Source organism: Ptychodera flava, chromosome 12 (assembly GCF_041260155.1).
Source record: "Ptychodera flava strain L36383 chromosome 12, AS_Pfla_20210202, whole genome shotgun sequence".
Lineage (NCBI taxonomy): Eukaryota > Metazoa > Hemichordata > Enteropneusta > Ptychoderidae > Ptychodera > Ptychodera flava.
The window spans coordinates 15,179,358-15,195,690 of NC_091939.1; the positions used below are offsets into that span (position 1 = coordinate 15,179,358).

At 38.8% G+C, this 16,333-nt stretch overlaps 1 pseudogene; it reads left to right on the forward strand.

Annotated features, from left to right (window-relative positions):
- Window positions 1-515: 515 nt before the first annotated feature.
- LOC139145121 (sodium- and chloride-dependent GABA transporter 2-like) lies at window positions 516-14,723 on the forward strand (annotated as a pseudogene).
- Window positions 14,724-16,333: the final 1,610 nt, after the last annotated feature.

The window sequence follows — 16,333 nt, forward strand, 5'->3', positions numbered from 1 at the left end:
AGATTTGTCCTAGATCCCTGTGCAAGATTTTGATCAATTAATGTCTAGTGCAATTTGAGAGGGTGTTTTCAGTTTGGTTTTTACTGACCAAGGGGAAAGAGCATGAGAGGGGCTGTCCCCCTCTCGCATCGACAAGTTTGAGAAATTGATGAGTGAAATGATGCAATCTGAGAGGTGTTTCAATTTATTTTGCCCCAAATATTGAGTAATACCCCTTCTCTCTCCACATTTTGAGCAACCTTCCCCTTGCAGCCTTCAATTTTTTGAGTGACCCCCTCCCATTCCTCCGACCCCCCTGGCGGTAAACAATGACGGTTCCCTCAGTAAATTTGGCGTAAGTGTAGCGACATTGAGTCAATATGGCGACGGCAGCATGACTCATCACAATTGTTTACCGACATTTTCAGAGCCGGGACTTTGTTTAGCCGGCTTTAATGTTTAAAATAAATCTTTATTTTAATGTGTTTTTTAAATTTGAGTGTGTGCTCTTTATTCATGGCGTAGTGGTCATTTTCGTCTGGTACTACCGTCGCCGTGGCTTCAAGTTCAGCAGATCTAGGTCTTGTGAGCCGAGAAAAGCTCGGTGCTTTGTCGAGTGTCTTATCGAGTCATCGCTGGCTGGCTCTTCAGTCAGAACGTATGACTGACTAGACTCCGAGAAGAATTTATTTATAGTTTTACGGCGTTTGATCTCACCGTAGAACGATTCAGCCTGGAACATCTTAAAGTTCGGTGGGTGCGAATCGATACTGAACGATAAGATTTATAAGAAAATCAACTCGACCGGACGAAACACGAAGGCGAAGACAGGTGAAAACTCCGCTGACAGAATATCAAATTTCTCACGCACTGAAACCCTTCATCAGTTTGCAGGATCAACAACAGAGAACAAAGGGATTAGCTGAATTTTAACTAAACGGCGAGTTCTTGGAAATACAAAAAGAACGATGATGACAGCCCGTGAAATTCGCCGCAAACATAAGTCTACGCGGAGTCCCACAAGTCCACGAACAGTGACTACGTCATCGCCAGATCGTTTCCGATTGCAGGCCAACTTATTTAAACCCGCGCTCAGGCACTGCGGCATCAGTTATAACTCTTCTTCACTAGGTAGAGAGAAATATTCAACAGACTACAACATGTGTGACAGCCAAGTCGACAAGGTCTACAAACTGGAAGAGCACGTTTGTGTCGTATCGCGCGGAGACGATCAACCTTCCGACAACAAAGCTATGGGATCCGGCGAAACCGGGACATGTTCACCGGAGGAGTTTGGCAGGGATCGATGGAAGAGGAAGGCCAATTTCATCCTTGTCTGCATCGGCCACGCCGTGGGTCTTGGAAACATTTGGCGATTCCCTATCTTGCCTACAAAAGTGGTGGAGGTAAGACCGTCAAAGAAAATTAAATTCAGTCTCTTTAAATACTTTTAGTAAAGTAATCTCTTTAAATTACTTTTAGTAAAGTCTCTTTGAATCGCTTTTTGCAAAATCCATACGTTTCAAACCCTTTCTTATATAGAGGAAATAATCGTGCCAATCGTTGAACACGATTGTTCCGAAGAAAGCGAATCCAAAATATGACAAACGAAATTAGTTGCAGTACAAGAATTCATCATAGAGGAAGATTTTAAGTAGTGTTGAAGTTGAAATAATTAGATTTTCAGCTTTCTTTAATACGGCGCTTTGGACGTCAAAAACTGCGCTTCGGTGACACTATTTTCGCTATTTATCCTTAATGAAAATAAACATTCTATGGGGGAAAAACATTTTAAAACTTTTGACAGGTCATAAACAAGTTATAAACTTATTTAATGCACGAGGTTAGCTTTACTTTCGTTCTCGTGGAGCATCCGCCTCAAAAAGACCGGGGTATCGACATTTCTGTTGTATCTGACGGTTGCTTGCGGGTTGTAAGCCTGGCACTGTGCCCACACCCGAGGAAACTTCAAAGTGCAGTTGAAATTCAGAGAAATTACTGGAGCTATGACATTGCAAATGTATTTGAATTTGAGGGGAAAGCTTATTGATGAGATATGTTTGATATATTTGGAAATAATAGCTGGCGGCTGAAAGTAATGTTGCGTCAGTTAAAAGGGTAATATATTTATAATTTTCATGAAAGTAAGGGGAATGATCATCAACCCTTAATTTTTCATCGAAGTTTATTAGGCTCTGCGTGTAAAATGCCATGATTATAGTCAGTTACACTTTTCATAAGCTGCAGGGTGGCAAGCAATTCTCATCCGACAGTTTATCTTCGTCGGACCAGCTAATCGGGTATAAATACGTTTTTGTTTTTTTTGCTTTTTTTGTGTGTTTTGTGTTTTATGTTTTGTTTTGTTGTATTTGAAAGTCTGTGACTCTTTTGATTAAACCTTGTATTTTCCATTAACACAAATTGCTATTGCCCCAAGTTTACTGTTCATGAAGACGGGGAAGGGGAACACAAGTCTTTTCCTTCGACGCTTGACCCATAATCGACTTTGTAAACGCAGACTAATGCACCACGTGACACTGGCTTCCGGAGTGTCAATCAGCTGATATTAACTTTCACACTTTAGATTTCTACTTAACGTTCACAAACACCGGCTTAGATCTAAATGCTGTTTGCACACTAGTCTGGCTTTCACTTGACGTCAAAAGCTGCTGTTGATGTAACATAACACTTCGGTCTCCACGAAACCAAGGATGCTGAAATGAATGTAAGGTTTTGTAACCATCACGTTAAACTACTGTAACCCGTTTTTACAGGAGCTTTAATTTTACTGAAAAGCCAGCATAACCACGAATCACTCTGCCCACCCTACCGAAATAACATTGCGTAATGATATTCCTACTTGCAAATTTCAACGGAACAGCCAAATCATATTATAAATAAAATGTGACCAACAGTTTGAACCTGCCAGTAAACGCAAATCTTTGAGATTTTTATGTAAATTTCAAACGTCAGAACCTTCAAAATACACTACTTAAGCAGACCTACCGCACCCTACGACAAATCGGATGCTTGTGTATATTCATCACTCTATTTACAGCAACCATTGGTTTATTATACCACCCTGTATGAATAACCTATGTCGGATGACAAACAGTCTGGTAATAACACCGTTCAATTCATTTGGTGGGATTATTGCTCAAGGTTAGACAATTAAGATATGTCAATCACACCTAAATCGCCGTGACTTCATGAGAAGACCAAATGATCGCAAGACAACAATATTACAGTGTGCATTAAGAATGGCTATATCCTCCCTGTTGCAGTAAACTAGCTGCCCCGGTTGCATCCAAAGCTGTGGTGCAACTTGACTTATTATTTTATGTGGCGGAACTTGACCTATTATTTTATGTGGCGGAACTTGACCTACTCTTAGTATTCTTAAGTATTTTTTCTGGCGTGGTAATCTATACATAAATGAAGTTATTGTACTCAGTATCATATCCACTGTCGCCAATTCAAAAGCTGAGAGTTTGAAGAATGCACCTCTCCTAGCAGGGAATTTTGCTTTTCAATATGTAAAGATTGTAAGTTTGCGGGTTATACAGCTACTGCAGCTATGACAGAGGAGAAGCAAACAAACCTGTCATATTGATCAAATTTGCAACCTTCCCGAATACTCGTTCGATGTCTGTAATATTCGTTGTCGTGTTTACAATGTGTAGTGCAGTGAAGTTTGTTTAATCTTCGATGCACTTTGGTATCTTTATTACAAAGTCAGTCATCTGCACACCACGATGTCGTCACGTGCGTGTCACGAGTAATGTCCATAAGCTATCAGGAAGTGGGAACACTGAAGCTCACAATGGAGATCCGCCGCGCGAGGGCGCTCCTTGTACTCCTGTGCTTCTGATGCACTTTATTTACCAAAGACGAGAGTGATGTCAAAGCAAATCACTTTATTGGAAATTAATTGATAAGACATGGCATGAAGTCAAAGGTCAAATTGACCAATACCGGGCTGAGGGTCTTACTCTCAACAATAGTAATAAAGCTCCTTTATTCAGATTCGTAAGAATCGTAAATCGTAAAAGAACCGTAAGCAACTCAGTGAAGGCATTCAGTGGAAGATATTCCATAGAGGTTTAATCCCAGGAAGCATGGCTAGAACATTTTATTCAAGTGATGGGTAATGCCATATTTGTTACCGGGATGAGACCCTTGAACAAATCTCATTTGAATTTAAACATGTAAGAGAATTTTGGCAGAAATGTATTTCTCTTATTTTGTAAGAAAACGCAATATCCAACAACAATACCAAATATCAAAAGACTGGCAATAAATGAAACTTAACAGATGATTACAATGTAACATCAGATATTTAAGCAATCGCTCGTGCATATATGTCGTGAACTGGTCAAAATCAAGTGGTATACCGTCGCTGGGTGTGCTTTATTGCTATTATATCATAACAGTATATTAAAATTCTGGCGAGGAACGACAAAACCAGATTTTTGCTCAAGCTGAGAACTCGCGCGTATGCCAGCCGTGGTATATCGCCATATACCACAGTTCTTTTCGCGTCTCGACCAATCAGATCACTGTATTTGCGCCATCAATATACTGGTATGATATACTATGAAGTCCAGGTGCACACGCATAGCCGTTTAGACGGGTAATACATTTATCACGCAAGCTTATAGGGAGAGATTATAATCTATAGTGCATGAGGGCGTTGCACTTACACTTAGAGCTATAGATTACCATCACCGTGGAAATCGCTGTCGAATGATTACTTTGAAATATACACTGAAAAAGGGAGACACTGCAGTTCACGACATATATGCACTCGCTATCGCTCGTGCATATATGTCGTGAACTGGTCAAAATCTCGTGGTATACCGTTGCTGGGTGTGATTTATTGCTTAACTTTATCATTTCCGATGTGATATACACAATTTGAATGGAATATCGGAACTCAATTACTCTTGAGTTGAAGGTAAACATTAAATCCTATGTTGTGCAACTGAAATGCGATTTGTGGATGAATATGTTGTATTTTGTTTAGAAGATTATGAACGAACTTGGTGATTTTATGACCAAGTGTCAAGCCTTGTTAGATTTGTAGGGGAAGGATGCATCTTGGACCCATAATTATTCATTTTGCTGATTTTTCCTTTCTTTTCTTCCAAGTTAAATTTCTACTTTTCAGACCGATCCCTCGCTTACTGGCATGTCGGTGATCAATATGCAATGGCATACTGTGCAGGCCGCACAGAAAGTAGAGAGATAAAGTTACAATCTTCAGGACCGATTCGGCCATGCCATTTTGCGAATCAGAAAAGTCGAATAAGGCAACGATTTTGAAGGCAAATGAAACATCAAGTGTACTGCAGCAATTTTGATATAATAAACATTTCATATGGACAAGAATTTTCTTCGATAGGTTGACAGTCTGTTTGGTCGAAACTAATCCAACTTATGTTTATTTTACAGGAGCATTTTTGATTCCATATCTGGTCATGTTAGTTCTCGTTGATATACCCATGCTGTACATGGAGTTTGCTTTTGGTCAGTATTTCAGCGTTGGTCCAGTCGGGGCATTTCGGAAGGCTACACCAATTCTGAAAGGTAAGAGAAAACAAAATTTCAACTGTCCTCATTCGATGACAACAACCAGTCAGCAAAATAAGTAGCGTTGAGTTTCGGCTATCCTTTGAAATATGTCAGGCAATAAATGATATGCTATGCATGCAGGCTCTATCTCTGTCTGTCTGTCTGTCTGTCTGTCTGTCTGTCTGTCTGTCTGTCTGTCTGTCTGCCTGCCTGCCTGCCTGCCTGCCTGCATGCCTGCCTGCCTGCCTGCCTGCCTGTCTGTCTGTCTGTCTGTCTGTCTGTCTGTCTGTCTGTCTGTCTGTCTGTCTGTCTGTATGTATGTATGTATGTATGTATGTATGTATGTATGTATGTATGTATGTATGTATGTATGTATGTATGTGTGTGTGTGTGTGTGTGTGTGTTTGTGTGTGTTCATATCTCATGTGTTCTCTAAACTTATTGCATTTTCCAGGTACTGGCGTAGCTTTGGTGGTGACGTCATTTCTTTTGAGCACATATTTCAACGTCATCATGGCGTGGGCTCTGTTCTATCTGGGGGCATCTTTCGTAAGTCCATTGCCTTACGGTACGTGTGGAAACTGGTGGAATACGGACGACTGTGTCCCACTCCAAGATATGGCAGGGGCGTCTGAAAACGTCACAAGCGTTATGACCCTCCACTTTCCGACTGACGAATATTTTCAGTAAGTTCTATTACCTTTGTAAAAACTGCTCACTCAAGAAAATATGCTATCTGACGTTCAAATTCACCGAGTATCAGTTTTACTTACTTTTGAGTTACAGTTTTCAGTTTGTTCAGCTCGTGTGCTTGGACATATACAGTGAGGGTTGTCCTCGTTCAATGACAACAAGTTATGATGTGCATAGCGAGCGCACTCATTGTACTCCCTGAATTGACAGAAATTGCACGGTCGCCCGCCCAAAGAAACAAACCAATCAGAAAGTGAACACCCAAATAATAGTTGAAGATCCATGAAACCGCTCCATCAAAGTTGGCATACGAACATTTCTGTTGAATGTCATAGTCATTTGTTTGAAACTTAGATGCAAAGTGTTCTGGTGACAAAACGCATTTCATTTTTAAAATTACAGCCGGCGAGTACTCCAGGCGACAGATGGCATCGACGACCTGGGAAATCTGGTGTGGGAATTATTCTTGTTGCTGATCTGTGCATGGACCATCGTCTACTTCTGTATTTGGAAAGGTGTCAAATCATCGGGCAGGGTTAGTTTTCAAATTTTCGAACCTCTGCCTCTATCCTTTTCTCCAAAGAATAACACAGTGGCGACCAACTGGGCCACTAGGGGAAACTCCGGTCTTTACACTGCGAAAGGTCTAAGTAGATGGGCTGCCTACGCATGTCGCTCAGGTACAGCTGAAGTCTGTGGCATTGAAATGTTCAATTTCATTTTGGAAAGCTTTAACACCTCGAGGTTTCCTTGGACAAGGAAACGCTGAATTTACGAACATACCGAGGTCAAAGACATAAACGAAACGAACACCCATTACCTTGATGTCACTTGTTTCTCCCGATCAGAATACAGACATATATATCTAACAGATATACAGGACAAAACATACGAAAACAGGATTATATTTTTAAACATCTAGTCAATACGACTGTATGAATGCTGAAACATTACTCACTGCTATATCATTATATGACCACAAGTTACTTGAAATGTTCAACATCAATGTAAAATTCGTTCTCATTTGTATCGTGTAGGTGGTGTATTTCACGGTAATTTTTCCGTATTTGGTACTCCTTGGATTGTTGGTTTATGTTTGTACATTGCCCGGTGCCGTTGGCGGAATCAGGCACTTTCTAAAACCTGACTGGTCGATACTTTGGAAACCCTCGGTGAGTAACCTCTCCTAGGAGGCTGTGTAGTCATATTAACTTCAGATGCCTGCTTCCTGACTGGCTAGTAGCAGTTTCCCCAACATGCAAATGTACGGTATACACCTAGAGATGGCGATCACTTCATTATCTGTCTAACTTTTCAATTTTGGAGCTAGACGGCGGATTGATTTAGATATCGTTTTTTGTTCTCTCTATGTTTTTTTTATGGAAATTCTATTTATACTCTCTATGAGGATGATATTTCTTTAATTCAATCTTAAGCATTCGCTATTGTATTATGTCGAGTCTACCATCTTTCCCCATACAGGTATGGATCGAGGCAGCTGCCCAAAACTTCAACTCCATAGGACTAGGATTTGGCGCCCACATTGCCATGTCAAGTTACAACAAATTCAAAAATAATGTGTTTGTGTAAGTATTCATCCACTCAGCGCTCGACTTCGGCAAGGAGGAAGTATAAAAATTACTGTATTGTTTCATTTATTGATGAAACCAAATTCAAAATACTAATGCTGATAAAAGGATATACACTTAATTCAGTAGACATATTGGGCTTCTGTGGTTTAATATCCCCAAGGTTAGCAATAGTCGTCTTTACCTCGGCTATTTTCCTGAAGAAATTTAGGAATTATAAAAAAAAGGAAGGCATTACTATGTCTATTTCACGAGAAAGGTTGTATAGAATAAGGAATGGTCTACATCACGTGATTTAAGTCGTAACTATACATTGGATGAACTGTGCGCAGAAGTCGATACATTTAAATAGTACGCAAGCGCAGACTATCATTCAGTGAAACAAAAAGCGGCGCAATGGCAGATATGAACGCGTGCCAAAAGCTTGCCTGTAAAGGAGGCATCAAGCGCGCCCATGAATAAAATTTCTTCGGTATTTTCCCGAGGAGTTAGACATAACGATTGTGTTTGTTACTCTTGCAGAGACACCGTTACAGTGACGGCAGTCAACGGAATCACAAACCTCATATCATCGTTTACAGTGTTCGCCATATTGGGACTCCTGACAGAAATGACAGGCGCTACCTCGCTCGATCAGATGGTCACTGAAGGTAAGGATATACTTACACATCCTTCAGGGCTTTATTATAATCGCTGTATGACATATCAAATGTCAGGAAATCAAATTTAAGGGATATATGTCCTAATTTAAAAACAAAGTTGTTTGTTGTTTCCTATTTATTTTTCACTTGGCCCAAAATCTGCGAAGGTTGACGAAGCTGTCGACTATGTGTCGGACGGACCCATTATTTGTAAGCTTTTGATAAGTTTCAGACACGCTTTTGGTAAATAGTAAAGAAAGATTCCCATGACTATAACCGAATCGTAGTCTAAAATGTATCGTTGTGAATGAAATAATTCTTCAAATTTGCAGTAACCATAATAGCACACCCTTTCCCAATAATTATCTTTTACTCTCCACCCGTATCGGGTCATGGTAGCAGTACCTCGGGTTAAATTTTATCAGAATACTAGACAGTGTTTATTGGATGGACACTTGTAGGAACTAAACCACGAACGAACGATATGGTTGATCTAGAAACAAACAAAGTTGAAACGTTTGCCGTATTTTCCACCTGTAGGTCCCGGATTAGTGTTTGTTGTTGTGCCGATGGTTTTCACGGAGATGCCCGGTGGAAATGTCTGGTCCTTTCTCTTTTTCTTCATGATTTGTTGCTTAGCAGTCGACAGTCAGGTAAGGGAACTTTTGCTTTGCAAGTCTTTCAGGTGTTACTCAAAACTTAAGGCGTTGAACATCTACTCAAACTTTCAGATAAAAAAGCCAAGGGTTACTGGGCAAAATTTTGTAGTCAGCAAATTACCCGATATTTACTTACATTTGAAATTCAAAATGGGCGTTATTCCTGAGTATGGGGAAAATGGAATTTTAGGTTTTCACTAAAACAAGCGTATAAAAGCATTTATTACTTCACGAGCTTCGAAATGAGTTCTCATAAGTGGAAGACCAAAAATGTTACGCATTCTACTTTAATAGGTTTTATCTATCAGATGGCGCTCCGTGTCTATTGATGTCTTAAAAAAAACAACCACGCGCACAGAAGCAGACTGGTATTTAGTACAGAGAGATAGAAATCACGTGATAGCCATCAGTTTATGAATTAAGTTTCCAGAGGACATCGGAGATAGAAGAATAAACTCACAAATCTCAAAGAAAAAAAAGCTGAACATTTTATCAATGTTTAAGTTGTTTGTTTCAATCACTACCAGCCGCTTGTTTTGCGTTTATTTAATGTATTAAGGTTTAATTGTTTTTGATAATTTTCACAGTTCGCTATGTCAGACGTTCTCATCACGACGATAATGGACGAATTTCCTGGCTTTGTGAAGAAGTACCTGCGCCGGAAGGAGTTGTTAGTGTTGCTTGTCGTCGTTGCCTCGTTCTTGTGCGGGGTGCCAACCATGTTCCAGGTAGGAGACGAATCCGAACAAGTTTATTTTCCGTTTTTTGTCGCTCTCGAAGAGACTGATGTGATACAGGCAATGTGTTGCGTTAAAATATTGCTAAAGTTCCAGTGATGCATAACTGTTGGTCCTGATATAACACAAATATCACATTTTGCAGTTGTCAACACTCGTAACGCTGAACCGAATTTTATTTTATATAATTTTATAACTACACGGGTTTCACAGTCTCTGCAACAAGGAGCTCTCGAGTCTCTGCAACAAGGAGCTCTCGAGAACGGAAAGTGTTCAAAAATACACGAACATGCACCCACTAACATATAAGCGCATGAACAGACACAAAACAAAATCTGGTCCAGATCGGAAAAACCCGGTCATTTTTATGCTCTAGGTGCCTTGACTCACCGAAACTCTTATTATTCAGCGGATTAGCAGAAGCTGAGCAAAGTTTCGCTCTCTTTTTCATTCTCTGACAAAACTGGATTTCAATCTTGACTTTCCTCAGGGTGGCGTCTATTGGTTTCACCTTATGGATTGGCACACAGCTATACTAGCTGTACTCATCATAGCTCCGTTCGAAGTGGCCGCCATATGTTATTTTTACGGTACGTACAAAGAGTTGTGCTTCATTTTCTGACCACTTACAAGATTTTAGTGAACACACCGCGTCAGATGTCTAATACATGCCCAAGTATGCAGGTTCACTTTTTATTTCGCACAAAACCAATATTTTGTCAGAAAGTCGCAAACATTCTTTTTTCAAATCCCGCCATAGCTAAAGGATGAAAACTCTGCCTTACTGAAATAACTATCTGCTTTTGAAAGAAAGTAAGCTTATGGAAATTCTACAGGTGACGATAAATTTCGATCGGGTAGGAATGCGATAAACTTTTATGGCTTTTCCCACGTATATATAATAGTCCCTTGGGAGCGTACCACCGATCTTTCAGCCTCTGCAATACTTGACTCGACTAAACAAAAGCAAATTTTTTTCAAATGTCTGTTTTATCAGGTGCCTCTCGACTGTCCCACAATGTCAAGGAAATGATGGGAAAACTACCGAATATATATTTCAGAATTTGTTGGTATGTGCTCTCTCCTGTCGTCACCATCGTAAGTGTTATATTCCTAACATTTATTATACTTCTTTCGCGTGTACATTCTGTTATTCTAGGCTAGTGTCGAAACCATAAATATAATTTTGCTTTCAAATTAATTTGTATATCACACTTGGAAATGATTAGAGTTTTGTTTAATTTTGTTATAGGCCATATTTATTCAATACTTATTAACCTAGAGGTTACCCTTTATAACAGGTAAAAGATAAAACACTACATAAAGTTAAACATGCAGTCACACAGATAAACAACAAATAAATGATTTAAATCAATAAATAACATACCTGAAACTTTTGAAATTGTTAAAACCTTTCAATTGTGATCGGTACAAATGGTGTTGAAAATATTCTGACCTCGCCAATAAAAAATATTTAAAAATTAAAGCTGCAAGCAGCGTTGGCGGGGCCCAAGCGGTTAACATGGTTGAAAAATCTTGCACTAATGATAATTTGTGCAAAATTCGAGCATGAAAAAGTAGGATTTTGAACATCATCTAATAGTTACTGTACGTTTCACTTGGAATGTAATATTTTACAGAAAATCCAATATGGCGGCCAAACCACGTGACCGATCCAAACGCCTTTCGCAAACTCGAAAGAGATCACACTTAAGATGTTACACATAAAATTTCAGCTCAATCGGTGTGTTGGTTCTGGAGAAGAAAATTTTTAAAGATTGAATCATGACTTTCCTAAAATCCAATATGGCGGCCAAACCACGTGACCGATTGAACCGCCTTTTGCAAACTTGAAAGAGATCACACTTGAGATGTTACATGTCAAGTTTCAGTCGAATCGGTGCGTTGGTTCTGGAGATGAAGATTTTTAAAGATTAAATCACGATTTTTGCAAAAAATACAATATGGCGGCCAGACCACGTGACCGATCGAACCGCCTTTTGCAAACTTGAAAGAGAGCCCACTTAAGATGTTCCATGTCAAATTTCAGTCGAATCGGTGTGTTGGTTCTGGAGTAGAAGATTTTTAAAGATTAAATCACGATTTTCTCAAAATCCAATATGGCGGCCAAACCACGTGACCGATCAAAACGCCTTTATCAAACTTGAAAGAGATCACACTGAAGATGTTACATGTCAAATTTCAGTTGAATCAGTGTTTTGGTTCTGGAGTAGAAGATTTTTAAAGATTAAATGGGTATTTTTCGAAAATCCAATATGGCGGCCAAACCACGTGACCGATCAAAACACCTTTAGCAAACTTGAAAGAGATCACACTTAAGATGTTACATGTCAAATTTCAGTCGAATCATTTCCAGTTCCTCCTGACGGAAGAGGTGTGAAATATTGTAACACTTTGATGTTATTGAGATTTTTACAAGCTCATTTGTGAAAGCCAACACTTTATTTTCAGCGGATGTCATCATCACAATGCATTGACAGCAAAGCAATGAAGGCGAGAACCGTAACTTTGGAATATTTTCTCACAGTATACATTACTTTTCCTTTTTTTCCAGATTGTGTTTGTTGTATTGATCGCCTGGTACGACGTGGTATACATAGCGCATAGTGACTATGTGTACCCTGATTGGGCGGACGTTGTTGGTTGGCTGTTTACGTCATTGTGTGTGGTGTGGATACCTCTGGGCACGGTGCATGCATTGGTGACTGCAAAAGGAAAAACGAAAGAAGTGAGTGAACATCACTGAATTGAGTTCCCTCTTCGCAGACAGTTGTATCAAAGTCTCGTGTTTCAAAATTCGGAATCCTCGTTTTGAACTCTTAGACTTCGAATCGGGACAAATCTTGTTTACAATCGAAAGCATCCCATTGATAGCATTTCCGTGTAAATTTTTTATTAGGGCACCTATCAGACTGGTAAGAAATAAAACAAAAGCAAAGATTGAACACACATGAAATTTGATATAGTTACCATACCCAGGATAAAATCTAGGGGCATATATGGTCGATGATTCAGTGCTATGCGTTTGTATTTAATGACTTACGACCAATCCTTTATGAACTCTGAAAACGTCAAATGTGCATGCATACAAGTCCAAATACAATACGATGTAGAAATTTCAACACATGCGGGTCCTTATTTACAAATTTGAAGATTTCGGACCAATTTTTCTTACGTTCTAAAAACGTAGCAAATCTTAGTAAGTATTTCTGAATGAGACAGAGCTTAAATATACCCCAGAATATGATGTAATTTTTGCGAATTACTTTCCACGGACTGTATCGACGCAAAGATCATTTCAACTGATATTTCTTCAGTCAGTTTTAACATTTTTGATAGTTAAGCTACTTCGAATCGACGAATGCCTGAAACAGTCACTGCACTTTTAACAGTGTATAACACTTTACACCTATTGACAGTCTGTCATGTCTTATTTTGCAGAAGATTTTGTCGACTCTGAGGCCACAGACTTCTGAAAGGAAACCGACGTCGGACTTAAATGGGAATGACGAAGAAGCTCAGGGTGGCAAACGCAATATAGCGGTGGAAGATGAATTAACTTCAACAGAAATTTGTCCCGTTGAACTTACAGATATCACGCAAGTGGTAACTGTTCTTGAACAATGATGAGAGAGAGTGAGAGTGAGAGAGAGAGAGGGGAAGACAGACAGACAGACAGACAGACAGACGCACAGACAGACACACATACAGTAAGAGAGTGTGATTGTGATTGTGAGTGAGTTATTGAAATTAGATTCCGGAGACAATAACAAGCATTTGCCAAATAATATGTGTATTGGTGTAGTAAACATGAGTTTGCTGCCGTATCTTTGAACCAAATTTTATTCTCTGTATACTTTTATCGCATATTTATTATCATTTGAATATACAACTGTCTCTTTAGCCCTTATTTTGGTTGACGTCTTGTATCTTCAGTACAGCTTATTTTTATGTGGCTATTTAATTTTACAGTAACAGAAAGTTCATTACGTAGACATACGTGGAATACTCTGATAATTATGGCAACATGAACATCAATATTGGAAACATGTTAAAATAAGACTAAAATGTTTATGCCTAAGTCGAGGTCTGTGCACACTACACTTGTCTTCTCTTTTAAGTATTTATATTGCTTTAAAGTTCATCGCAGTTATATTGGATTGGATTCTCCACATGCCAAAAATAAACTTTCAGTGAAACTCACTTTCCGACGAGCTTATAGGAAGAATCGATAAAGAAAACGACATTTTAGCATTTTATGGCAATCCACCTTAAAAGTATACAGTCACCTGTAATCTAAATATGCCCATATATGGTCAAAGGGGCGTTCCTTGGTATTCAAAATGCCTATGTGAGGGCGCTGTTTTTAAAAAGCGGCCACCCGCTTAAAATCTGTGATTGGTTAGATTTTCTCTTTCCATGGTAACTATGGTAAAATTGGAACAAGTGACAGTATACCTTTAAATATATGAGTTACAGGAAAACTATAAGCAAAGTTTAAGTAACATGGGCATTTGACATTTCATCCGACAATAATTTTTTGAATATTAGAAAGATTTCAAGAGTCAATTTACGTTTTCTTTGTACAAGGGATACGCCCTCTTTACAAAACAAAATAAACATATAAACAAAACAAACAACCCTGTGACTTTATCTCCCCAACCCGCAATTTACAATAAAGCCTACATTTTTGATAAAGTGATGAAGACTTTGACTTCTGAATAAAATCGGACAAGATATTAAAACATTGCGGTCTCTTACAAATGGTCAATAATATTTTGCTGAGAACTTTAGAGGTGCAGTGTTAACTGATATTCACATTTTTATGTTTTGAAGTAAAAATTTCATATTTTAATGAAATACGTCAGTGTAACATTATTCCTTGTACAAGTATGTGAGCATGTATGATTGTTGAGGCAGTGCCAACATAGCAGGTTTCGCTATCTTTGTTATTGTGTGTTTAGACTGAACAAAAAAAAATTGTGCTGTTCCGATAACCCAACCTACCCTAATTTTTACCTGCCGACCCTAAACTTTTTAGAGCTACGTAAACACGGAAGTAGTAAAAAAGAAAGAAAAAACCGTAAAATCACGCGTTCGTTACTTTGCATTTAATTTTTGCTTGAACGAGGATCTCTTTATGTTTATTTTTTTCCTTTTATATGTATGATACATTTTTCTGGAAATGTTGTGACCAGTGTTTGACCGCCCTGAAGCCCTGAAAAATGCATATTCAAAAATAAAAATATTTTGAAAAACAAATTCTTGACGACCTAACTACCCTATTTTTGAAAACCATGTTATCGGAACAGCACAATTTTTTTTTTTGGCCTTAAACATTGAATTGCAAGGCTGTTTTTCGCCTTACGGTCCTTTTAAGCTTTTCTGCGCCTATATCCTTAACATGGAATCACAGACGAGCATCGACGACAGTAGATGCATTGTAACAATCGTTGTTATAGTTCTAAAAAAGACGATGAGCGTGCAAATTTCTCATCTTGACATAAATAACACAGCGAAAAACACCGTATACATGAAGGCACAGAACAATGTATTGAATGCTTTTATACCGTATTGTTGTGTTATTGTTCATGACATAGACTTTACGGGCATCACAGTCATACTGTTGCCAGCTTACTACAGAATGATAATTTCATGCGGAAGTACATTGCATAGTTTCCTGAATATATCCACGAGTGCACTCCCGAAATAAAGGCGCTCCTGTCACAGTGGGTCAAGTTATCTCCCTATGCTACCCAGTCTGTTTAATAGTATGCAATAAGCTGGGCCAGGAGCTACATACGAGTCTTGCAATCGTACGTTTTTCTCGTCCGAGAAAACGGGTTTATACATGTTGCAATCGATTTGTCGAACAAATAATGTAAATTTATTGCAGATCCAAGGTATACGCTAGCGGCAATCATGCAATACCACGTATTTCCTGTTTTGGTTGGTCGCGTTCAAGAGTTACCGAGAATGACATCATAGAATATGCTCACATGATGTATTGGTATTTCCGTTAGCTGTTTCGGCTCCGGTGCTGCGACATGAAACCAATGGTAATCTCGTGCGGTTCCTGAACAATGTGACTTACAAAAGCCTTAGGGATGGACCATTAGATCTTGTGAGGGTGGTCAAAAACCAGGAAAAAAATTCAGAGCCAAATGTTAGGAAAAAAATCTTCAGAATAGCTTGCAAAATAAAAAAATGAAATCAGAACGCAAAAAAATATAGAAACAAAATTAGCACATCACGACTCACTTGGGAAAAATTCAAAATTTACAATTGTAAAAATATTCGCAATCTGATTGTGACCATTTCCACCTCCCATGATCTAATGGTCTTTCCCTCAGAGAACACTTCACATTTGGTCCCTTCCCACCTACAGGGGTTACTTGACGTCATTATGTTAATTTTCTGCACTTTCTACTCTTTAAGTA